General features: G+C 51.7%; 2 long non-coding RNA genes across 2 annotated transcripts; one reads left to right on the top strand and one right to left on the bottom strand.

Annotated features, from left to right (window-relative positions):
* Positions 1 to 1,572: 1,572 nt before the first annotated feature.
* LOC126645949 (uncharacterized) lies at positions 1,573 to 16,151 on the bottom strand. Its single transcript, XR_007630184.1, has 3 exons — positions 8,365 to 16,151; positions 7,470 to 7,724; positions 1,573 to 3,614 (listed from the first exon to the last, which is right to left on the bottom strand). It is a non-coding gene; the product is annotated as an uncharacterized LOC126645949 (long non-coding RNA).
* Positions 16,152 to 21,081: 4,930 nt separating this feature from the next.
* On the top strand, positions 21,082 to 22,860 carry LOC126645950 (uncharacterized). The gene is made up of 2 exons (XR_007630185.1): positions 21,082 to 21,623; positions 22,061 to 22,860. It is a non-coding gene; the product is annotated as an uncharacterized LOC126645950 (long non-coding RNA).
* Positions 22,861 to 23,537: the final 677 nt, after the last annotated feature.

Below are 23,537 nucleotides of genomic sequence, written 5' to 3'. Positions count from 1 at the left end.
GAAGTCCCCAGAAACAATACAAAGAGCAGAAGAGAATTTCTCCTCCCAGCAAAGTCAGGGCACTTGGGCAACAGCTGATTTTTTGCAGTGCTGGAACACACTCCTGCTCCATCACTGGGAGCCATTGAGGTGCTGCTGATTAACAACCTCCAAAATAATTTTAGGATTTGAGTATTTTATCGTTATTTTTGGGCTAGCGAACCTTGTGAAAGTTGTTGAGTTTTGTTTTTCTTAAGGTTTTGACTTCTGGAGACATGCTGTTGTGCAAGGACCTATTTATAGAGTTCCTTGCAGCAGAAAACTCCAAACCAGGAGGAAATCCGCTTTCCTCCTCCCCCTGCACCCCAGGACAGCAGGGCTGAGCCCTTCTCACACAGGCATTTGGGGTGGTGTGGTTTAATCCTAAATTAGGGGCCTAGGCAGGGGCAGGGTTTGGTGTGGAGCAGGGTTTGGGGAGGACACAGGACATTCAAGGGAGACTTTAACAGCATTTCCACTCCATTTCTGGGGTTGGCACCCCTGGCACTGGGGTGGCCCTGGCAAAGATGCTGCCAGGTCCTTCCAGCCCCACAGGTGGGAGGAGGAGAAAGCACTAACCATCAGCTGGGGTGAGTTGGGTTAAAATCATGGGATTTGTGGTGTTTATATGGCCTGCCTGCTGTGTGAGCCCCACCTGCCTGGTTCTTTCCACCCCTGGGGCCTGTTCCCAGCAGGGAGAGGGACATCTCTGCTGCTGGTTGAGGGAGAGGAGGTTTCTTGGCTTCAGCTCCTGAAGCTTCCCCTGAACATGGTAAGTTGGAAGGCTTGGGCTGAACACATACCCTGTCCTGGGGGATTTGCATCTGGGGTCATGATCCTGGTAGATCCATCGAGCTGCCAAATATTCCCTTGGAGTATTTGTGCTGAAAGTGCTCTCATCCCACAGTGTCCTGGGGGGTGCTGGGGGGGAACTCACCTTTCTTTATGTTGCTTCCTGGCTGCTTTTTGCTAAAAGAAGGCATCTGTCACTCTGTGCCAGTGGTCAGGGGTGATGTTGCTGCCTCACTGAGATGTGCTGAGGGATCCTGGACAGTCAGTCAGGTGGGAGTCCCAGATATCCACTGAATATAAGCTTGGCCAGCCCGTTCACCCTCCTCCTGGGCAGAGGCTGCCCTTCCCCTTGTGCCAGGAAGCCTTGGAGAAATTAAATATTGCCTTGGCAATATTTAGTTGGTGGACCCTGGAAGTCCCTGTGTTTTCCTGATGATGTATCCATTACAAACATGCTTACAGCAAGGACTATCCAGGGCAGAGAGAAGCCCAACCTGCAGCCCTTGAGCTGATTGAGGGTGAAGAAGCAGGTTGGGGCTTCATGTAGGATTTGTGTTGACTCAAGAAAGCCCCTCCTGACAGTTAAAACAGATGGTTTCAGCTGCTTGGCCAACCCAGTCTGCCCCACATCCTCGTGGTGTCCTGGCTGTGGCTTCCCTTTCACGCTCAGGATTTTGGTCAGACAGGAACAGCAGCCACCCCCCCCCCCCCCAGAGGTCCCAATCCACCAGCCAAGCTGACTTTAAGACAATAAAGACACTGTTTTAAACAAGTCAAATCAAGTTTATTTTCACAAGAGAATATCTCCAGTAATATTTTATTCATGGCTTCCAGCTCACACAGTTTCACTGCTCGAGGTTCTCTGCATTAACATCAATACCATGGAGGGGGACTGAGCTGATTCCACCTGGGACACACAGGATTAGTTCTTTTTGAGGGGATACCCCTTACATATAAGTGGATATGCCACTCTGCTCCCATGCTTGTGGTGCTATTTTGGCACCCTCCAAGCAATTTGTGGGCAGGAGCTGTGCCCCTTAGCAAGCAGCTAGAGGAGAGTAATGCAGCTAAGAGAACCAAGCTGTAGTTTTGCACAGCAAGTCTCCAGGAGTGCTGAAAAGCCAGATTTATGGAGAGAGGGCTGCATTCCTTCCCTGCTACACACTGCAGCATCCCCACCCACCAGCTGTGTCCCAGCCTCGCTGCAGCTACGCCCCATCCCAGCAGAGGAGCCTTGAACGAGCTGCTTCGTTCTGGGGAGTCCCACAGCCCAAGCAGTCAGGTCTGGCTGTGCCTGTGTGTTTGCTCAGGGTGAAATTTGAGGGCTCCAGTTTCTCTTTGCAGCTCTCTCCCTCCCACTTCATCTGAGAAGGTGTCCTCTGCTCGCCCTCGCTCCCGGGTGTCTCGGATCTCACGTGTGTCCCTGGCAGTGAGATGGTCCTGATAATGGCCTGGAATATCCTTTGGTCTTGTAGAACTGGTGCAGCCCTGATCGTGTTACAGCTCCACTCATGGTCTTGATCCTGCTTACTTTGGAAAATGGCAGAGGGATAGTCCCATCTGCTCCTAAGAAAGGGAGGAATGAACAATTCCCTGTTCCTTGCCAAGGGCCAGAGCTCTGAAGCGTGACCTCTTCTCACATGTCTCTTGTCAGGCATGTGCTACCTCCCTGGGAGAACCCAGAAGGATTAGGAATTGCTCCCTTTGGCTCATATCTCTTCCTTGTTTGTCTCACTTTAGGGCAAATTTTTAGTCTGAATCATTGGCTTATCCTGTGTAAATACCCAGGAGCCCAAACCTCCTCGCCAGGGTTTGCATGTCAGCGAGTTATGTTGATAGGAATTATCAGATCACAAAGAACCACCCTGTAACTCCATACCATGGGACAGCTGGGAACTTGTCCAAAACAAAATGCACTTCCTGAGCAGGGGCCAACCAGCCAGGTCTGCTCAGCTCCCGGGGCTCTGAGTCCACAGGCTAAGCTTGCCCTCGGGTCTGGTTCTTAACCCAAACTTCAGAATTGGGTGCAGCCAACTTAAGTCGTGACCTCAAATCTATCCCATTTGCACCAAAGTACCTGCTCCCCTCCAGCCCTGACAGACCAGAAAAGAACAACAGATTTAAACACTTTACAGCTTGAGCTCATCTCCTGCAAAAAGGGAGTAGGATTGAACACGAGGAGCTGATGCACAGCCCCATTTCACTGTTTCTCCTGCACCCATTAAACAGAGGTGGATTCTCTCTAAGCAGGTGGCTCCATGCTCATGTGCCTGAGGCAAGGAGCAGTTCCTGGAAGAATTGCAATCCTGGATGCTATAAGAGAAGAACCACTGAGTTGTTCAACAGCACCACGCTGCGTTTTGGGATCCTCAACAGAAGAAGCGATGCCTCGGGAGCTCCTCCAGTGCTTTTGCTGCTCTTTAAGGAAGGCAATAGACTGTATAGTTATCACCTGAAATGGGATCAAATCCCTCCCACCAAACTATACAACCTACTACCTCACCTCCAGAGAGCAGAACGGAGGACTCGCCTGACTCAGGGACGCAGCAGATTCACAGATTTGCTTTACTTGCACCACCTGGCTGTAGAAGGAGATGATGAGAACTTGGTGTAGAAGGAGATGATGAGATGCGAAGACCTGACTGTCTCCTTAGGAAAGACAGTAGATTGTATAGTTAGCTCAAAGGGAGGACCGGACTCCACAACTATTCAATCTACTACCTCAGCCTCAAGGACAGCTTGGCACCATGGCAGCCTAAGGCACTGAGATGATCCTTATCCAGGCAGCTGCTCCTCTGTGGCTCCTGTGAAGAGAAACACATGAAAAATCATCAGGATTCATCACGTCAGGGGAAAGGAGAGTCATATCCAACCTTGTCCTGGAGCGCTCCTTCCTTCTTTAAACCTCCTTCAGTCCACTCAGACCACACCTCACCTTGCAATCACACTGGCTGCAAACTTTATGCACCCAAGGGCGTACGGGAGCAGCAGCCCTGCCCTTGGAGCCCGGGGCCACACATGCAGATAGCAGAGCCCTCGAGAAACTGCAGCAACACCAAGCACAGCCAGCCAGGCTGACCTCACCTCCTGAACACACAGCGTATCTAGAACAAACCTGCCAGGCCAGATAAGAGAATCCATCAATTTAGCTGCTGTGCACTCCAGGGAATTGGGCAGATTAGAAATAACTGAGTACAAGGAAGCTTTTAGGCTGCAAATGCAATGGTATCGAGTACATCAAGGCAGATCTTATTTCCTAAACAAATGAGTGCAACATGCAGCCTTGCTGTCCCTCTAATGCTGCAGCCCAGCCAGGAGGTATTAGCATGGATCCAGACAGACTGGCTTCCCCCCAAGCCCTTGGCTCACCTTCTGAGACTTTCTCGTTCTCTGTACACCCAAATACAGATGCAAGGTATTAAGCTTGGTAGTTGAAAAGAAACGTGTGAGGTTCTTTTGCGATGAGAAAGAATTCCCCTTGGAGATTAAAGGAAGCCATAACGATGAGGGAGCCACCAGTAGCACGCCAAGCACGTGCATCACAGCAGAGACCCAAAGAGAGCTTCCCATGGGAGCTCAGCAGGAGATGTCCCCAGCCCCCTCAAATGTGCTGCAGTGGGAGAGGAGGGGGCTAAGGCAGAAATCCCCAAAGGGACAAAAGCTGCCTAATGCTTTGTGTGCTTCCACAGATAACAGCCAACAGCCTTAATAAGTGAGATTCCCAAAGGTTTGGTGAACTACTGTAGCTGGAATCCTTGTGAGAGTTTAGGGTGGCCTGGGGTACAAGGGAATCTTTGCAGCAGGCTTGGGAAGCGCCCCATTCCTTTGCAGAGCTTTCCACGAGTCCTCCTCACTGGCGTCCAACACAGCCCAGGTAGTTCTCTTAATTTCCTTGGACAAGCTGATCCTTCACAAGGAATGGCCCACTGTGCCAGGCCATCTGGCCCAGGCCACTCCTGGTGTGACAGGGTATGAACAATGTCCAAAACCCAAGGTGGCAGGGCTGATTCCTACAGCATTTAATATCCGGCCCATCCACAGGGCCAAGTACCTTCCATCCCAAACGGCCTTCTGACAGGAAACGCTGTTTTTCCTGTTTTATCAGCATAGAAAGTGGTGCACAGAGGTTGCTCATCGTTCTCAGCACGTGCAACGCCAGCCATGGTGGCAAGAAAACCAGTGGATGCTGCACTGGTGGAGGACTGGGGAGATGGGTAGCCCAGATGATTCCTGGGTGATACACAGAGGCAGAGCATGTTTGCTCTTCTGGGTACTGAGACTATTGGCAACTGACCTAGAGGAACAATTTTTCCTGGTTTCCAATCTGGTGGCTTATATTTTAAGCATATAAGCCAGATGTCTAAGCCAGGCATTTAAAAGGTCACTCTTGATACCATTGCAGAGTACAAGCATTTGGGCCAATCTCGAACTGTGGGTGGGAAATTACATTAAATAACTCTGAGATCACATAGATGTAATTATACACGGAGAGAGAGAAAAAAAAAATCCCTTCTGACTTCTATAAGTAATCCTGAAAACAGAAGATTTAATTATAATAATTGTCGTAATGAGTATAGGTTTTGGGAATACCCAGCTGCTGACTCTGCATTCCTGATCTTGCCAGGATCTGTGAAGAAAGGAGTCAAACAGGAGGATTTTAGAAATACTGTGCCCGGTAAGGATCACTAAGACCATCCTACCCTTAGTATCACTGTCACACTTGTTTGTCCTGTACAAATTGCAGAGACAGCAGCACCCTTTCCTGATGGCTCGTGGTCTAAACCATCAAGACAAAAAGTGAGGAAAGAAGGAGAAGCAGAGGGTGCGAAAATTTCCCAGGGATCACACAGCAAGTCGGTGGTGAAGCCTTGGGAAGTCTGGCTGCAGTCTCTGGTCACAGTGCCAGGCAAAGGTTTACCTGAGCCAGCCTAATCAGGTTAGGACAGGACCATATCCACCTCCCCCAGCTGTCTGTGAAGGGACAGGGAAGGAGGGAGCCCACCTTGGAGGGTAGCTGGAAAGGCTCCGAAGCTTTGAGGAGCTGATCTGGTTTATTAAGGAGCACTGAATGAAATGGAGGAGTGGGGGAGGAGGAAACCATAAAACAACAAAGTCCCTGCTTTAAAAGCTGACACCGCTTTCAGCCTTTGTGTAGCCGCGGTCCCGCGTGTCGGTGCCAAAACGTGCCGGGGACAGGCAGGAATTCTCAGTGGGAATTCAGGGCCCTGAGCCTCCAAGAGGATTTTCAGGCTCACGGAGCACGGGCTGGGCTGGGGCAGAACCGGCCCTGGCGTCCACGGAGCCGCCCGGCAGCGCTGGCACAAAATGGCTGAATGTGGCCATTTTGTCCCCTTGGCTTTGCCTGGAGGGGGACCCGGCGGTGGCTTCACATCCTCGCCTCGACACCTCGCTGGGATGGAAAAGTACAAAGCAAACAGACCAGAAGGAAAAAAAAAAAAAAAAAAACAACAAAAAAACAACCCAAAATAACAAAAACAAGCATGGAAGGTTTCGACAACTCCTGGGATGTGCAGCCACATCCAGCGCCGCTCGGGGCTGCGCGTTACGGGCTGGCAGCGAGGAACCCACTCACACAAAAAGCAGCAAACGGCCCAAAAAACCATCTTGGGCGAACCCTTTGCTACTGGAAAGCAAAAGAAGTGACATTTTACCAAGCTAGCCACGAGGACGAGTTGCTTTTAACTTCTCCCAGGCCAGGTGAACCGCTCGGCAAAGCAAGGCCAACCCGCCTTCCCAGACCCCCGATCCTAAAGGCACTATTAAATATCCCCTTTGAAACAGTTAATCAAAGGTACCAAGAACAGGGAAGGGGAAATGGAAGTAAAAATATTTCAAGTTCAATCCTGCAACAGCCCCTGTCTCTTAGCAATGCTTTTCCTCCACACACCTTTAATGACATAGGGAGTATTTCACAGCAGCTTGGTCATGGCATTTATTATTAAACAATTATCAGGTATCTTAATAAATAGCTGCTCATCTCTCTTAGGGGTTGTCTCGAGTCCTATCAGATGTTTCTAAACATCTGGATTATCATTAATTAATCTAATATTTTTATCTATAATACAGGCATCTGTAACTGCTTGTTACGTGACTTATCTTTTATTAAACCTTCTTAAACACATTATTAGAGGTGGCCACAGAGGTAATGGTTTTTCTAAACGTTTGTATATTTTCCTTGCAAATCTGCACATAATTTACCCTCTCCTGAGGCACAAAAAAAAAAAAAAAAAAAATCCAAGAATTTTTGTTACAAAAGAAAGGCGCTTCTTATATTCCACAGAGTAATTTCTCCAAATACTAAAAATAAAAGAAAAAAATATCTTTCAGGCTTATTTTTACCTGTTCTGTACTCAATTCTGTAGGTTAACTCAGAAATCTAAAGAAAGAAGATCCTTTTCTGTAACATTATATAAAAGTCTTCTATTAATACTGTTTTCCTCCTCGGAAAAGCTGCTCGTGAAAAGTGTTTAGGTAACGTCCACCTCTAACGTAGATTTGGACCAAAATATTTAATTTTCAACACAAACCACCCGCCCAGTGCCCGCACAAGCAGCCCCAGCTCCAGGACCAACCATCACCCGAGCGATTCCCTGTATTGCCTGTTCATAAACAAGCCAAGGAGATATGGAGGCAAATACCTTTCTGTGCAAGAAAAGCGATTTCACCTCTTTCTGCTCTCCTTCCCAGCTCCTCTCTGAAAGTGTCTCCTTCTCTCCACATGTCTGGACAGCCACTCAAGGAAAGGTAGGACGATCACTCCAACAGTGCTGCCTTATCAGAGCCCGATCCCCCCGTGCCACCGGACAGAGATCTGCTCCTCGGAGCGTCCATGAACGAAACGGCGTGACTACCAAATCCAAGACATCCAGGCTACTGAAGGAAATGCAGAATCACTTGGGGAAAAAAAAATTAAAAAATCGCTTTTATTTAGCGCAAGTTCTGGTATTTTTGCCATGTTTCTGTGCAAAATTTTATGGCAACGCCACCAAGTTGCCTTAAACTTTCAAGGCGTGTTGCTGTTGATGGCGTCTCTGTTGTGTGTCACACCTTAACGTGTGCAGGATACACACAGAGTGCAGTAAACAGGTTGTTATCACAGTTCAGCTCCAGCCTTGGGGGAAAAGCGAGGGCTTAAAAAGCCAAGAACAGCTATTGCTTTTAATATTTAAATTAAGATTTTTTTTTCCCTCATTTCTGAGATGAAAACTTCCAAGGCAAGAAGGCAATAAACAAAATAAACAAACCAAAAAAAAAAAAAAAAGAAAAAAATCCCTAAAAAAATATCCTCTGGATTACATCAGCTAAATCCAGGCACTGCCAGCTCAGTGGAAAGGTCAGATATCGTATTCACCAAAAACAAGAGGACACACAACAGGTTAAAACGCTACCGTCCGGCAATGACCGGCTCTGATCATACCAAGCCGATGTGTAAAACCATCCGCCCGTCCAAAAACAAATCAGACAACAGTGCTCTCTGGTACTTTATAAATCCAGGAGAAAGGAGGGCTGTTTTATTGAATGTAGCGAACAAACCTTTCCGTCCGGCTATTCCGTGCAGCCCTGCGACTCTGCGTGCACCGAGTAGCCTTACGCTGCTAACACAAAAGCTCACTTTGGCAATTCCAGGCATTTTCAGTGCTCAACATACGCCAAAACTACCCACTCTCTGACTCTGGGCTCGTTCCAAAAGGTCCTTTTTTTTTTTTTTTTTTTTTTTTTTTCCTCTCTCTCTCTCTCTCTCTCGCTACAGCCGGTGCCACGTAGAGACGGGAGAGTTGGGCTCGAATATGGCCGCAGCCTCCAAAAAAGAGCCAAGTCCCAGCGTCCCGGCTTCCCCCTTCCAGACGGAAAACAAAATGGCCATGGAGCAGCCATTTTGTTTGCTGCGGGATGGGAGGGAGAAGGGAAGGGAGGGGAGACGCAGGCCAGGAGGGAAGGATGGGGAGGAGAGGGAGGGAGAAGGGAGGGCGTCAATTCGGCAGGAACCCAAAAGCTCCGCAGCGGTGCCCGGGCGCGTCCTCCCTTCCTCCCGTCCAGCCCTGCAGCAGGACTGGGGTGGAGGGACGGACATGGAGTCGGCTTTTCCAGCCCTCCCAGGCTGGTTGAGCCTGAGTTGTCTGGTGTGACAGGGGTTACACTTCTTTCCCTGGGCCTGGCTGGCACCTCTATCCCGCCCGCTGGCACGGGCAGGGTCCTGCCCAGCTGCCGGCACCGCAGGGCTTGGGCTCTGCCAGAGCTCCCGATGGGAACCAGGCAGGAGAGCGGAAACCAACCCAGCAACGTCAAACTCCTGAACTTCCCTGGGCAGGAAATGGTGTAAATAACACCCGCAGGGAGGGGGAGAGGAACCCGGCGCAGGCGAGGAGGCCTTGGGGACAGCATGGCCTCTGCATCCCGGATCCCAACGGAGCAACCCGAGCTTTCCTTGCTTGCTCCTGTCAGGATGAGCCTGGCCCAGAAATGGAGGCTCTGCCCAGAAGGGCCTTGTGCCTGCAGAAAGCCTCACGTGAGCTCCGTGACTTTCGTCTTTCTGCCCTTGCACGGACCAGCAGCACAACTGCCCATCGTCCTGGGGAACCAGAGAGGCATTTCACTGGAGCCTCATTCCCTAAAGCACAGGGCTGAGCTCCCAGTTAGCATCCAGCAACGTGCATGGGTGAATCCCACCCTCGACCACAAACAATAAATCCCTTCAAATCCTGACCACAAAAAAAAAAAAAAAAAAGGCAATGAGAGGTTTTAGAGCAAAGCAAACACCTCATGACCTTTTTTGAGAGTATCCAGCATGGAAAGACCCTTAGGAGGACACAAATCAACACCCCCCGGGCTTTCTGCTTCTGTAGGTGGGACAAGCAATGAAAATCAGGACTATTCCCAGGATTTAGGATGGGTAGGAGTTCCCAGTGCCCTAAGGATGCAGGGAGCTGGAAATGCCAAAACATAGCTTTGAAGCTGTTACAGGACTTGTAGGACAATCCTTTAAGGAAGGTTGTTAATTGGACAGGCCACTTTTTGGCATATTCACATGGGATAAATTTAAGCCCTGGAGGTTGGACCTGCTCAGCTTTATCTGGTGAGTGGGGAAGGAAATTTCTCTGCAGAGTAATTCTGAGCAGAATGCCAGCATCTTGAGTTATCCTGTGAAGAAAGATGAAATCTTAAGACTGTTTTGAATAACCACTATTCCTCACTATCTGAACCCCACCAACTTCCTGCAAAGTAACCTGAGATGTCCAGGTGAAAATTGTTATGGACTTACTGTTTAGTAACTTGCTGTGATTGCTCAGGTTTATTAAAATATCCCTGAAAATAAGCATCACCTGTGAAAAAACCCTATTGAGAGCCTGCCCAGGATATCCTGACTTCTCTATGGGCTTGGTGTGGAGCCATGTGAGCTCAGAGGTAGGTTTGTGCCCTTCAGATTAACCTTGAAGTCTGGGTATTTTGAAGACATTTAAGAGATTCAAGGCTGGTTAATTTTACCAGGATTTGGGAAGGCAAGGCTTGCTTTGGAAATGCCTTTGCACAGAAAGAACAGTGCAGTTTCTTGTGCAATACTTTTCCAGGAGATGCAGCAAGACAAGATGCAGGATGAAGACCAAAGGGCCCTGGATAATTATAGGGATAGGTAAGAATGGCCACTTGCAGCACATCAGGTTGAAGCTAAGAATGAAATACAATTTCAGCTGCTCTGGCACCACCAATACTCTCTTCTAGAAACCCCCTGACAAACTGAGGAACTCTTATTTTGACCCATATTCTAAGGAAAAATGAACACAACAAAACAAGATACATTTACAAGACAGGGTGTTTTGCCTTTCCCAGTAACAGGGTCCCTGGATCAACTAGGCAGCACCTTCCTGGTGGTGCTGAGATGAAGCAATATGGAATTAGGAACATGCACAGGGCTGGGATTGCTGAAGATACCAATAGCACAGCCAAAATTGTCTGTAGCCCCTCTGCACGAGTTGCTTATTCAATATATCTTAGTCAAATGAGGGGAGTGCACAGGGTGAAAGATGGGGATACAGAGAATAAACAAAGGGGGATGTTTGGGAGGCTTATGGAAGGGAGAATGTAAGCAAGGGATTGAGATCAGGAACACACAGGTTTTTGTGGACCTGGGTTACTGAGGGAGCTGAGATGGTTTGTGTCAGGAGAGGGAGGTGTGAACATGATTAAAATGCTGGAGCTTCACAAAGGACAAGGGAGGATTTTTGCAAGGGAGATATTTTTGCAGCCTCCAATCTGGGCTGCTGTGGGCTTAGTAAACTGGTGGTAGATTAAGACGTGGTCATGAAAGGGGTCCCTTCCACAGGACAGGCCTCCTGCTTTGGTGCTTTCTGCTCTCAGGTGCTGTTGCTGTGCTCTCATTCAAGGCACACCCTTGACATTCCTGTTCAAGCTTCCAGTGGGAAGGGCCGTGACTGCCTGGGCTGGTTGGAAGCCAGGAGCAAGGGACTGGTAAGCACATGGCCCCATAATTAAGCCCTGGGAGACTCTGTTCCTCTGGGACATACCATTGCATGCAGGAGTTGCTTCTTCTGCACACACATCCTCGCTGCCAAGGATTGTCATTTGATAGGAGGTAGAGCACAGAACTCTCTGCCTCCAGGTCAGGGTGGGGAGAACAAGCCTCCCTTTTCTGTTTGTGACCAAGACTCGTGAGAAAAGGTCTGTGATGCTGTCATGGGTCTTGCAAGGCAGAGAACTCTACCCTTGTGCTCTGGCCCTGGGTTTTTTCCTACCACGCTGCAAAGCTGTGGAAATCAGCTGCTCATCATCATGTGTTCCAGTCGGAGGACTTCCTCAGCATCAAAGTTTCCCCTCTGGCTGTTTGCTGGAGTCTCTTTGGGTCTTATCCTTCTGGTCTGGTCACATCCCAGCGAGCCTGTACAAACACAGCCCCACTGTTGTCTCTCACATGCTCTCTCCTTCCCACACCGGCCATTTGGCTTCTGGGTCGTGAAATTTTAGAGTGGATGAAAATGTGAATGAGAAGATACCGGGGTTTAGTCATTTTCGTGGTGAGAAAAACTTTCCTGGTGGTATTGGCTTTTTATTCCTTAGCTGGTGCATGTGGGTGAAGCAAATTTGCCTTCTCTGGGTATTTGGACTGTTTGCCAGTGGCACTTTTCCTCACTGGGCCTGAGCATTCTGTTGGGAGTCTTTTTAGGACTCCTTCATTTCTGTCTTGAGGGAACTGTGTGCACAAGGCACCCTCAGCAACAACAAAATCATTTGGGAAGGGAAAAGCCCCAGACTTCGCAGCTGCATTGCTGAGCTCCTGCATCCAGTCCTAGTGAGTCACTTTGCTCCTGTTTCCTCCTTTGGGAGACAGATATTCCCTACCTGGGATGCTGAGAAGGTTAATTAGTTAATGTGCTAATTAACCAAATGTGCTTTGAACAATGGAATTGCTTGAGGCAGTAGATCCCATGAAGGTCCAAGTCTAACACTGGCTTTAACAAGATTGGGCTCCCAGTTCTTATCAGCTGGGACACCTTGCCCTCAGCCAGGGAGAAAAGAATTGAACTTACATGCATTATTCATACTTTTGCCACAGCACTTCTGAGGAAAAAAAAAGTCAGAGTCCATCCAAGCTCTTTCCTGCCTGCTTCTCCCACCAAGGATGGAGCTGCCTTCTCACAGACACAGCTCTGGGGCTCCCAGACCCAGGAAGCACAGAAATCCAAACTGAGGTTTTTGACAACTTTGCTGGTCTTTTTGCTACGTGCCCAGCAGTCTGTGTGTGACCCACATCCCATCCTGCTCTAAAGGATTCTTGCACACAGGGCAGTTTCTCCTCTCTCTTCCAGAAGATGGATGGTGGCAGAGATGGCAAGAGAGCACTCTGCCTGCTAAAGTGAGAGGTGGCTTCACTTTCCACATCACTGGGACCCAACCCAAACTGGATTTGGAGCTGCACGAATCCTGCAAGCCAAACCATGTTAGACTTTGACCAGTCCTGAATTCACCCAAAAGCCATTTTATGCAGCTGCAAAGCACCTTATGTGTCTGTGGAAACAGCTGAACAGGAAAGTCAAAACCCACAGAGAAGGTCTAAACCTTCTGGAACCTACTGAAAGGTTCCAATAGAGGTGTAGCCACTGGAGCTGATGAAGGTTGTTTTGATACAGAAACCTTTCTTGACCCAGGACGCCAAAGTTACCCCTCAAGAGTGACACTGTTCCCAGGCCATCCTGGGTGAGCTGGACAGAAGAGAAATGGTGACAGTTTAGATTGCTCAGGGAACTGAGTTTGAGTTCCAAATGTGAAACTAAATTCCCCTTCCACATCAGCTCTGCAAGCTCTGAAACTCTGCAGGTTTAGCTGAGTTCCTCCCCAGCTGGAACAGCAAGCTCAAGGCAGTGTCACAGCTATTTCTTCTCTGTCACATTTATACAATGCAAAGACCTAATCTTAAGAAGCTGAAAATCATAATTAGGCAGGCAAGAACCTGCAGTCTGAAGAATTCATCCCTCTTTAGTCTAGTCTGAGGCGTGTATTGTATGAGACTCTCCAGGGCTGAGTTTTCAGAGCTGCATTTTCAGAGCTGAACTGCTGCTGAAAGCAGGGCCCTTAAAATAAGCAAGATTAGCAAATGTTCCCACCTCCAGCAGTTCTGACAATGACACCAACAGACACATTTTCATCACCCTTTTGGTTGAGCCCTTCTGGAACCGTGGACAGATTTTCTACGTGGAAAGTTCTTTATAAAACTCCCCCCACCCCCACCTCCAACATAGGAACGGTACAGATTCCTAATTGCAGCCAAGTTTGACCACAGATACCATTACACACATCCAGCCCTTGGCCCTCTTTGTGGATGCAAAAATGCCTTGGAGAAACAATATTAATATGGCTTTGCTAATTGATGGTATTTTGTTGGCTTTGAAGCATCTGTTGATTGACCATCCTCAACTGTCATTTCCTAAACCCAGTTTTTTTCTTGTTGTTTATCTTCCCTGGCCTTGTTCACACACAGCCACCACCCAAAAACCTCTCTCTGTCCAGGGAGCAGGATTTATCACTCCTATTTCACTAGCAGCAGAACAATATAGGGCCTGTACAAACAGCTCCTGCTGTTTTCTTTTGCTTTCCATTTATTCCTTAGTGGTAAATCAGTGCATTCCAAACCAAACAAAAATCAGAAGATTTAGGACCCAAAGAGCAGACCTGAGCAAAATAATAGGGGCTGAGGACAGCTTGCATTTAGGAATGGAGCAACAAGTAGCCCTTGAAAGCAAATTAAATGTTTAACCTGTGCTGCATTCCTCAAATTGTTCCTGGTCCTAATGACACTTTGGCACTCAGCAAATGGCAGGATCAGGTGCCTGGATCCCTGAACTCCACACAGGGAGAGAACTGGGCTGAGCACATAAACTGCTCGGGGTAGGGACCATCTTTATGTGGACAACACTTGGGGTGATGGATCCTCCCAGGACACTCCAGTGACCACAGGCAAGAGCCTGTATAAGTGCAGGTCCCACAGGATACTGGGACTGGGAATTATAACCTGAAAATTTTTGTCCCAACTCTGTCACCAAGCTTGACCTTTCAGAAGGCCCTAAAGGACCACACAAGTTTGAACCACTGCATTACAACAAAAAAATCAATCTGCACTTCCTTGGACTTCGTTTCAGCCCAGGCTGGTGTGTTGGCCTGACATTTGTAAGCCAAGGCAGGGCTGCCACCTGGTTTTTGCACAGTGGGACAAGGCTGTCGAGGAAAAGAAGGTGAAATGAATCCTCAGGATCCTGCAGCAGCACCTCTCAGCTTTAACAGCGTTCTCACAGAGTGGTTCTGAGAGCCCAGTCCCTTCCACCACCGCGTGGGGACCGGACAGCCCTTGCTCAGGATCCCGTGGGATGAACAGGGCTTTGAAGCCGGGCAGCCAAACATAATCCACCTCTACCTGCTGGTGGCAAAGCTGAGCTCGGAGGAGCGGGCAGCGCCTGGAGAGCTGAGCTTATCTCTGTGTTACAGGGATCTCTTTGAACGCCTGTTCAAAGCCCTTTGGAGAAGGCGCCCGCCCTCCCCGCCCCCGGAGAAGAGGCTTTTCCTGGGCTCGGTCCTGCTGTTTGCAGCCATCCCGGCCCCGTTTGTGGGAGCAGCTCTCCCGGGACTCCCTCCCTACGCCGTCACGGCTCAGAGCGAGCCTTGTTCTCAAGCCTGCCTGGAGTGGCCATGGCAGACAGGGATAAAAGCGGTGCCCGGGAGGAATCTGCCTGCAACGGGGCGTGCGCGGCTGATGCGCAAGGATGAACAGATGGGTTGATTACACAGGGAGAAATGGACACTAATCGTATCCAGATTCACCAGCTGCAGGATTTCCTCCTGAGCCCTCAAGTACAGGAAGCCCTTACCTGCTTCGTTATCCTGTCTCTGTTCATTAGCCCCTTTCCCCCGCCCTGGGAACCGCGTCTCGCTAATCCCCCTGGGCAGGGGAGGACCCAGGCTGCAAAGCTGAGATCCAGATGGGAACTCCCACAGTGCTCAGGCATGGCTGGATCCAGCCTCGGGTCAGGGGCCGATCCTGGCTGTCAGATCCAGCACAGCCTCCACCAGCTCACGTTTCCCTACTCTGGGAGCTCGTTGCCAGACTCTTCTTTTGCTGCTGCCTCTCTGAAGAGCCTGGAAGATTTCAGGACTAACAAGAGCAAGGTGAACAACAGAGACTGTGCTGGGGTTCGACACATTATTATGTGTCTTCACATCTCTGCTGAGGTGCAGCCGCTCCTGGGGTGGAGTGTGATGAGCGTTAACAGCACATGGCTGATGGGGCCAGGGAGAGAAGGGTGTTTCATGGATGGAAAACAGCAGAGGCAATCCCCCAGCAGGCTGTAGGACGACTGGACAGACTGAACTGGGAAGTGTTATTGGAAACTTCATCTCTATTCTTATTCCTGGGAGGCTGAGAGCTGCTGAGTTGTTGGGTTTCATCACCTGCTTGGATTCTGTGCAGCCAGCTTGGAGAAGGAGCAAAGCCCTCCTAGACCCCTTTATCCATGTCCCTCTGCATCCACCCCAGCTCTCTTCAGCTGCAGTAATGTGCTCCCAAGGCAGAGTGGCTGGAAGGATGATCCCAGGCATCCTCCCTTGGGGGCTGCTCAGCTCATAAGTTCTTATCCTGATCCTTCTCCCAGAAGCTGAAGCTGTTGATCACATTGGTATCAGCCCCTGACCTGACTTTTGGTGGAGTCTCCACATGAGAAGAACTGTTTGTAAAACATTATAACCCAAACTGTTGCACCGAGTTGGGCTTTTGGGACCTTCTCTCTTGCAAGCCCAGGGTGCCTTCACTCCCAACCTGAGCTCTGTTGTCAAACTTGGCACAAGAAAATGAGCCTGCTCCCATCCTGCTCCCATCCTGCTGCCTGCTCCCAAGCCACTCTGGCTCCACGTGCCAGGATGCCACGTGCTGCCCCTGCAACCTCCGTTCCCCTCACCAGAGCTGATGCCCAGCGCCGAACAAGCCACGACTGAAGGACAGGAGAACCACTCCCTGAATTCTTGGGTTTACACCAGAACCTCCCTGCCCAGGCAAAGCTGCTTCAGGTCCCCACGCCTGGCACTGAACCATCAGCACAGACCATCCCAGGAGTTCAAAACAGACCCTGAAGACTGAGCAAAAGGTGGCTGTGGCTGCCCTGCAGAGCCCTCAAGCTGGAAGGAGGAGGAGGAGGAGGAAGCAGCACAATGCTTATCATGGTCTTGCAGGTGAGGAGAAACCTCCTGCCCAGTCCTGCATGAGCCTGGACTGACCTGGGATGAAGGGCCATCTCCCTTAGGCTGGTCCTCTGTTCCCAAGCCCAGCAGGGCAGTGACACTGGTGTGCTGGCAGCAGCCACAGGACAGGACACCACTGGTGTGGGAGTGAGCAGCAGAGGTGCTTGCAAAGCCACCATCCCACAGACCTCCCAGAACCCCAGAACTGGGTGATATTTGGTTGTCATCACCTCAACAACACAACACCCACTTCTTAGACCCCACAAACCTCGCGTCACGCACGTGTTGGTTGTGTCCTTCTCTGGGCTACTTCTCTTACATTTCCTGTGGCCAGGACCGTCCTGTGAGTGACCTTAGCATGCCAAACCCTGCGTGTCCCGTGGGCTTTCCAACTGCAAAGCCAGACAGCACAGCTCAGTGCCCATGAGCAACCCTACAATAACAAAGCAGCCACCTCGCTTTGTCCTCCCAGGCCTCACCTTTGGCAGCAGCCAGTTATGGAAGTTAAACAGTAGCTATGAGCAACTCCACAATAACAAAGTGGTACTACAGAAAAAAAGCAGGGGGAAATTAGGGACTGAGAGAGGTGCAGGAAGGAAAATAAATGGTGTTCATTCTTCTGATGCCCAGCTGTGGGGTGGTAGAAGGTGGATCAGATCAGGATGTGCCTGAACACCGTGTTCTTCATGGTGCATGAAGCTTCCAGCATCAGCTCTCCCTTGGATGGGTTTCTGCAGGGATCTTGAAAAACTTGTGCCCCCAAATCCATTGGAACAATTTTTGGAAAGGCTGAGGATGAAGCCTACAAAGCCCAAATTCAGTCTCACTGCCTTTTAGCCCCTCTTTGCCTACCAGAAATGGTCCCTGGAGTGGTGAAGCTGCTCACATGGATGGTCCAGCACAGGGGAAGCTTTTCCCCTCGGGTCTGGCCTGTGGAAACACAGAGCTCAGCGTTTTCTGCAGCTGTAAATCAGGCAGTTCTCACCAATTTAAGTTTTGCTCTGAGTTAAGGGGGGGAGGGGGGTGGCGGGTTTAAAAAAAAAAAAAAAAAAGAAAAAGGAAATCACAATCCAAACTCTGCCTTGGCCAAACTTGGTCCTTTTAAGGAAAGGAAATTTCCCAGAGCCACCCTCGACAAACCTGGGGGCCTGATCCTGCTCTCAGGAATGTCTGTGCAAGTCCAGAGTGGCTCTGCTGCCGGCTGGGGGGTTACAGCAGCCCACCGAGGCTCGAGCCTTGGAGCAGAGCAGCCCAAAAGCAAACTGGGTTTTCAGAGGCAATAAACAGCAGAAAGATCTGACTCCCTGTTTCAAGAATTCATCCTTTCTGCTGAGCCATGTTCTGGAAGCACGAGCCCTATTTTGCTGCGAGCTGTGTGGAATAAAACAGCTGTGTCCCTTGGCTGGACGGCGCTTCCAGGGGTGCCAGATGTTTTGCTTAGGACACGTCAGAAGAGCCTTGCTTGAGTTCAGACTTTCTCTCCTCCCAGGCCGCTCACAGGAGCTTCAGTGGTTTTGGTTTGGTTTTTTGGTTTGTTGTTTTTTTTTTTTTAATATCTGCCCTCCACCAGCTTTTCCCAGGGAAGCAATAGGAATTGGGAGCAAATTGGGAAAGGTCTGGTTTCACCCCAGCCCCTGTTTGTATAAATAATCTGCAAGGGAAAAGCTGGACTGATGAGTAAAACACTTGTGCTTGCCTTCTCACTGGAATTAAGGGTCTGGATGTAACCTGGTGTGTACACACACTCTGCTGAAGAAGGAATCCCAACACATTTTGGGGGTCTGACCCCACAAATACCTGACTGCCCCCAGCTCCTGCAAGAGGGGAATTTCAGCTTCCAAACTGAAGGGAGGTTGGCTGTGAAAACCCACCTATGGCTGTGCTGAACGGGGGCTTCAGGGCTGGACCCTGGCATCCCAGACACTAAACCGAGGTGCACGAGGCCACACAGCTCCCTGTGGGGTCAGGAAGATGTGCAACATCTCTGGGAGGCTCTCACCATCCTGCTGGGTGAGGCAATTTTGGGGATGTTCCCGGAGCACGGCTGATACAGCCTGTGCAGGCCGGTGGGTCACGGAGCCAAAGTAGGGCCGGGGCATTTGGGTGCTTTGTGGCCACTTTGGAGGCTTTACTGTAGGGCCACGTGTCACTCACTGGAAAAGGTTTTGTTCAGAGAGAGGAGGAGGAGTGGGCAGGCTGGGCAGGGGGCACGAGGAGGAAAAATTTGGTGAAGGAGGAGGGGTGGCTTTCATGGTTCCGAGCGCCTGCAGAGCGCGCAGCGGTCGGGAAGGAGGGCCCTGCCCTGCAAACAAGCTGCTTTTGTTGTGTCCCAAACAGGCCTAAATTAAGTTTGACAGAAAGAGGGCAGATTCACCCGCGCCAGGGCAACCCCTGGGCTCGGGCAGGGCCAGGCCGACCTGAGGAGCTTCGGCGTGGCGGTGCCAAAATCTCGCCCCGGTGCGAGGCGTGAACCTCCACGAGGCAGGAGGTGCCGGGTGGCCGAGGAGGGCCCCGTTAATCATCCCGATGCCTTCAAAAAGCAGCTTCCTCCCAGCAGCGCCCGGCTCGGCCCGGAGGCCGCCATCGCTCCAGGAAAAGCTGCCTCCGGAGCGCTCCCTCGGCCCCGCTCCCGGGCATCTCCCCGGCCCCGCGCCCGCCCTGGCACGCCATGCCAGGCGTGGAAAACCAGCCAGCTTCTAAACAGTTAACGCTGACAAAACCAGGCGGCTTGAGTTCCCTCCTTCCCGGATCGCTCCTGGTGTAATTCACCCCCCTAAAACGATATAAAATTATCCTCTTCCCCTGACCTCGCCCGGCTGTCCTCGCTGCTGTCCTCCCTTCCTCCCTCTCCCTCCATCCGCCCTCCCCGTGCCCCCAGCCCGCGCTGGCGTGGCCGGCCGGGAGCAGCGTGCCCACCGTGTGCCCGGCGCTGGGAGCTCCCACCACGTTTGCTGCGGCTGCCATGTTGAATTGCAAATCCGACATGATTCGACATATTTTTTCCCCCCTCGCTGGTGCTCGGCGGGGAGTTCCGAAGCACCCGGGCGACACGCACCCAGCCCCGGGTGGCTCTCGGGGACGTCCCGGGTGGTGGGGCGAGGGCGGGGAGAGAAATCACCCTCCAGTGCTGCTCCAAACACTGCACGTAGGGACCTGCCTATCTGCTCTACATCCCTCTACAGGAGACCGATTAAAGTCGGGTGTTTTAGCACCAAGGGCCGGAGGATTCGGCGGGAAGGCATTTCGGGGGGAAGGCAGGTTACAGCAACAACAAAGCAACGGAGCAACTGGAGGAACAAAACGTTATTTCAAATCAAAGGCAAAAGAAAAAAACCCCAACCGCATGAACAAAAAGAACCAAAAAAAACACCAAAAAAAAAAAAACCCAACCAAAATTAAGAGTGAGGTTCGATTTCGTACCAAGGCAGCAAGAGAGACGCACCGTGGAAGAGAGTGGTTTTGTTGTGGAGTAGTGGCTGGATTTAGCTCCGCTTATCCGGACAATCATCGGGGAAGGATCCTTTTCCGAGAAAGGCCAGTTTGAGTGAGACAGCTTTTTTTTTTCCCTTCTCTCGCTCGCTCTCTCCCCTTTCCTTCTCCTCGCAGCTCAACGCCAAGAAATGGGCGGTGCCTGGATGCCAGGCTCCATCTGAACGAGACACCCAAGGCCAACGGAGGCTGGCACAAAGGCGAGCTGGCAGGAATTCCTGCACTCGGAGCCGCGCGCCTGTGGGACGAGCCCGCCACCTCCCAAAAAAATCAACCTCCGACACCGCCCGCTCCGGAAAGTTGCCCCAATGGGCTCGAGAACGCCCCATGAGGCTCAAGCACAGGGTGAAAAAAAAGGACAAGGGGAGGGAAAAAAAAAAAAAATCCAAGACCTTCCTTTGCATTGACACAGGTTAAACAAAAGGCCTAGGGAGGTGGATTATTTTTTTTCCGCCCTCCCCATGCTCCTTTTCCCGCCTACCCATGCCTCTCCTCCCTCCTCTTGTCCTCCATTGCCGTCTCCCTTGCCCACTGCCCTGGTGTCCAGGCAGAAATGATCCCTTGGCTCCCTCCTTCCTGGTTTTAGCACGACAGGAGGTGGCGAGTTCTTGAATAGGAACACACACACCCAACGCGAGAGGGACCCGATGGGGGGAGAAAAACAAGAAGGGGACAAAAACAATTTATACACATACAAACAACAACCCACCCGCCATGGAGGGCGGCTGGGAGCAGTCACTGCCAAGGGTGGTGGACTGGGGGCGGTTTGGGTGCCAGGGGGTATTTTTGGCCTTATTTTGTTGCTGCCATAGCACCTGGTTTGTGCCGATTGTAAAAGGGAGTCGCGTCGGGTTGAGGAAGGGAGCGGAGGGGGGGCAGCTGGGGTTGGTAGCGCTGCTGGGGAGATGCCAAAAAACCAAAACAAAACACGTTTTCATTTTGTCTGCACCAGCCTGGGCGCAGGCGAGCGCGGGAGAGAGGGAGGGAGAGGGAGGCGCACGCCAACAGAAACCCGCCGCGCTCAGACGCGGGCCTGCGGCCACGTCCCTCCGCAGCCGCCCCAGCAGCCGTTCCCGCTCCCTCGTCCCCCTCTCCCTGCCCACCCGGCTTCGCCTGCCAAGTCCGAGTTGGCACAGCTCCCCTGGCTGCGCCGAACAAAGCCGTCACCCATCCCCGAGCCGGCGCTGACAGTAAGCAAAGTGACAGGCGCATCTTCCGCATGTTAATCCAAACGGCGAGAAGGCGAACGAGCAGCGGAGGCCCCCCCTTGCCATGCACACACCCCCCGCCACCGACCCACGCACCCCACCCTTGGCACCCGACGGCCCCGATGGCCTCGTGCCGGGATGGCGAGGCCCCTGCCGGCGGGAGCACCGAAGCCTCCTCGTCGGCGAGGTTTAAATTGAGCCGAAGCCCTGCTCGGCGGGCAAACGAGGCCACTCGGCATCTGCTGTACCTGTTCCCGCTGCCTTCATCTCGCCTTGGAACCGTGACAAGAGCGCACTCGCCTCTGGTGGGCTCTCAAAGCCGCGGGTCTGTAACCCTTTGCAGGAAGTTGGCACCGATCCCAGGTAGGACTTTACTCCCCGGCTCTCGCTCTCTCTCCCCCCACCTCCGCCTCCCGCTCCCTCCCCTCCGCTCCCCCACCCATCCTGTCCCTTGGGCCCCTCTTGCGTCCCCCAAAACACCGAGCGGCCCCCGCTCCCCCTACGCTGCTCACCCGCCCCATCGGCCGGGGGTAACGTGGGGGGGCGGCCGACAGCTGCTGGGTGCCCACCGAGCCCCTCGCGCCCACCGCCCTTGCACACGTACCCTGGAAGGATGACCTGGGCAAGACAGAGAACAACAACTTCCTGCTCTGGCTCCCTAAAACGCCTGTTTCCACGCAGGGGTTAGGCAGCGCGGCGAGACGGGGGGAGCTGGGAGGAGGTTTGGGGGTTTGTCGTCATTGAACCAGGCTTTTTTTTCCTTTCCCTTTTTTTTCCCCCCTTTTTCTTCTTTTTCTTAGCCTTTTTTCCCTTTTTTTTAGCCTTTTTTCTATTTTTTCCTGCCTTTTTTTTCTGTTTTTTTTTTTTCCCCCTAAACATATATTTTTGCCTGGCAGCCCAAACCCAACGTGAAAGGAAAGGGGGGGAAGAGAAATCAAATGGGAAGAGAATAGCTCCAAGTCGGCAGGACAATGCACGGGAAACGGGGAGATTAGAGTAGCTCTCGAAATCCATCACGCCCGCCCCGTTTCTGAACCGTTCGCCCCCGCGCCTCGTCTTTTTTAATTCTCCCAGCTCCTGAATTATTCCAGTCCACGAGCGGGAGGAGAGCGCACAGTCCAGAGTCCCTCAGAGCTGCCAAGAGCATTGCAACAGGAAAGAAAGGAAGCGAGAGAGGGAGAGCCAGGCAGAGCCCTCACAATCGAGCAGCGAGAAGAGCAAGGAGAAATTAACATCCAATTAGTGCCGTGTTTAACGAGGGAGACAGAGGCGGCTGTTGTTTTATTGCCCTGTTCTTTTCAGGCGCATCTGACAGGCAGCAGGGAAGGCACCCCTGCTCCGAGTGACGTCATCATATTTTATTTTTTAATTATTTCCCCCCCCCCCCTTCCTCCCCCCCAACGTCTTTCCTCCTTTAAGTTTCGCACAGACGGATCTCGGCAACTCGGCCAGGGAAATTTGGGACTTTCTCGCATTCAAGCCACCGGCTCCCCCCTCCACCTCCAGCCTCTCCCCCCTCCGTCCACCGACACCAACCCCGGAAAAATAACCGCGCCAACCCACCCCAAAGTCTTTGTTCTTCCAAAAAAAAAAAAAAGAAGGAAGGAAAAAAAAAAAATAATAAACGTTGAGATGAGAGCCGGAGGGAGCCCGGAGGAGGTTTCTCCGCGTGCGCGTCCGAGTGCGTGCGTGCGTCCGTCCCCTCTCCCGTCCCTCTCCCCAGACGCTCGCTCGCCTTGTAAAACTTTGCGGCATGTGACGCTGCTCCGGCCTCCTCTGGCAGCTTGACAAGAGCCGCCCGGCCGCAGAGCGCAGGCGGCTTTTAAGGGAGAAACTCCATTCCGAGGGATTAGAGGATTCACATGCTTCCAGCGAGGGCTGGGGCCTCGAACAGCGGCCGTGGTGGTGATGTGGACCCTCGCCCCGCCAGCCCGGCTGTGGGGTCACAGCGGGGGAGAGGAGCTGAGTTTAAAGCTGGGGAGGCTTTTTCTCCCTCCTGCTTCTCCCCCAGGATGGAGGGCCCAGCGCCATTCGAGCACCAAGGGAGTTGTATGGGGGTCACAGGGAAAGGAGTCTCGGCCCATCCTGTGTTGCCGCCTCTTCTCCAAAAGGCCCAGGTCTCCTCGGGGTGGGATGAAACGCCGCTGGCTCCCCACGAGAGCGCTGCCATCCCAGAAGGGGACAGGGCGGCTCATCTTGGGGGGATTTGAGGGAGTTTCCCTCCCCAAAAAGGCCTGAAGCAGCAAAGGAGAGCATGGAAGCAGCTTCCCCATGTTC

This window comes from Myiozetetes cayanensis, unplaced genomic scaffold (genome assembly GCF_022539395.1).
Source record: "Myiozetetes cayanensis isolate MyiCay16 unplaced genomic scaffold, myiCay2020 scf32, whole genome shotgun sequence".
Classification (NCBI taxonomy): domain Eukaryota; kingdom Metazoa; phylum Chordata; class Aves; order Passeriformes; family Tyrannidae; genus Myiozetetes; species Myiozetetes cayanensis.
Note: the sequence above shows the minus strand (reverse complement) of the source record. Positions and strands in the feature narration are given on the sequence as shown.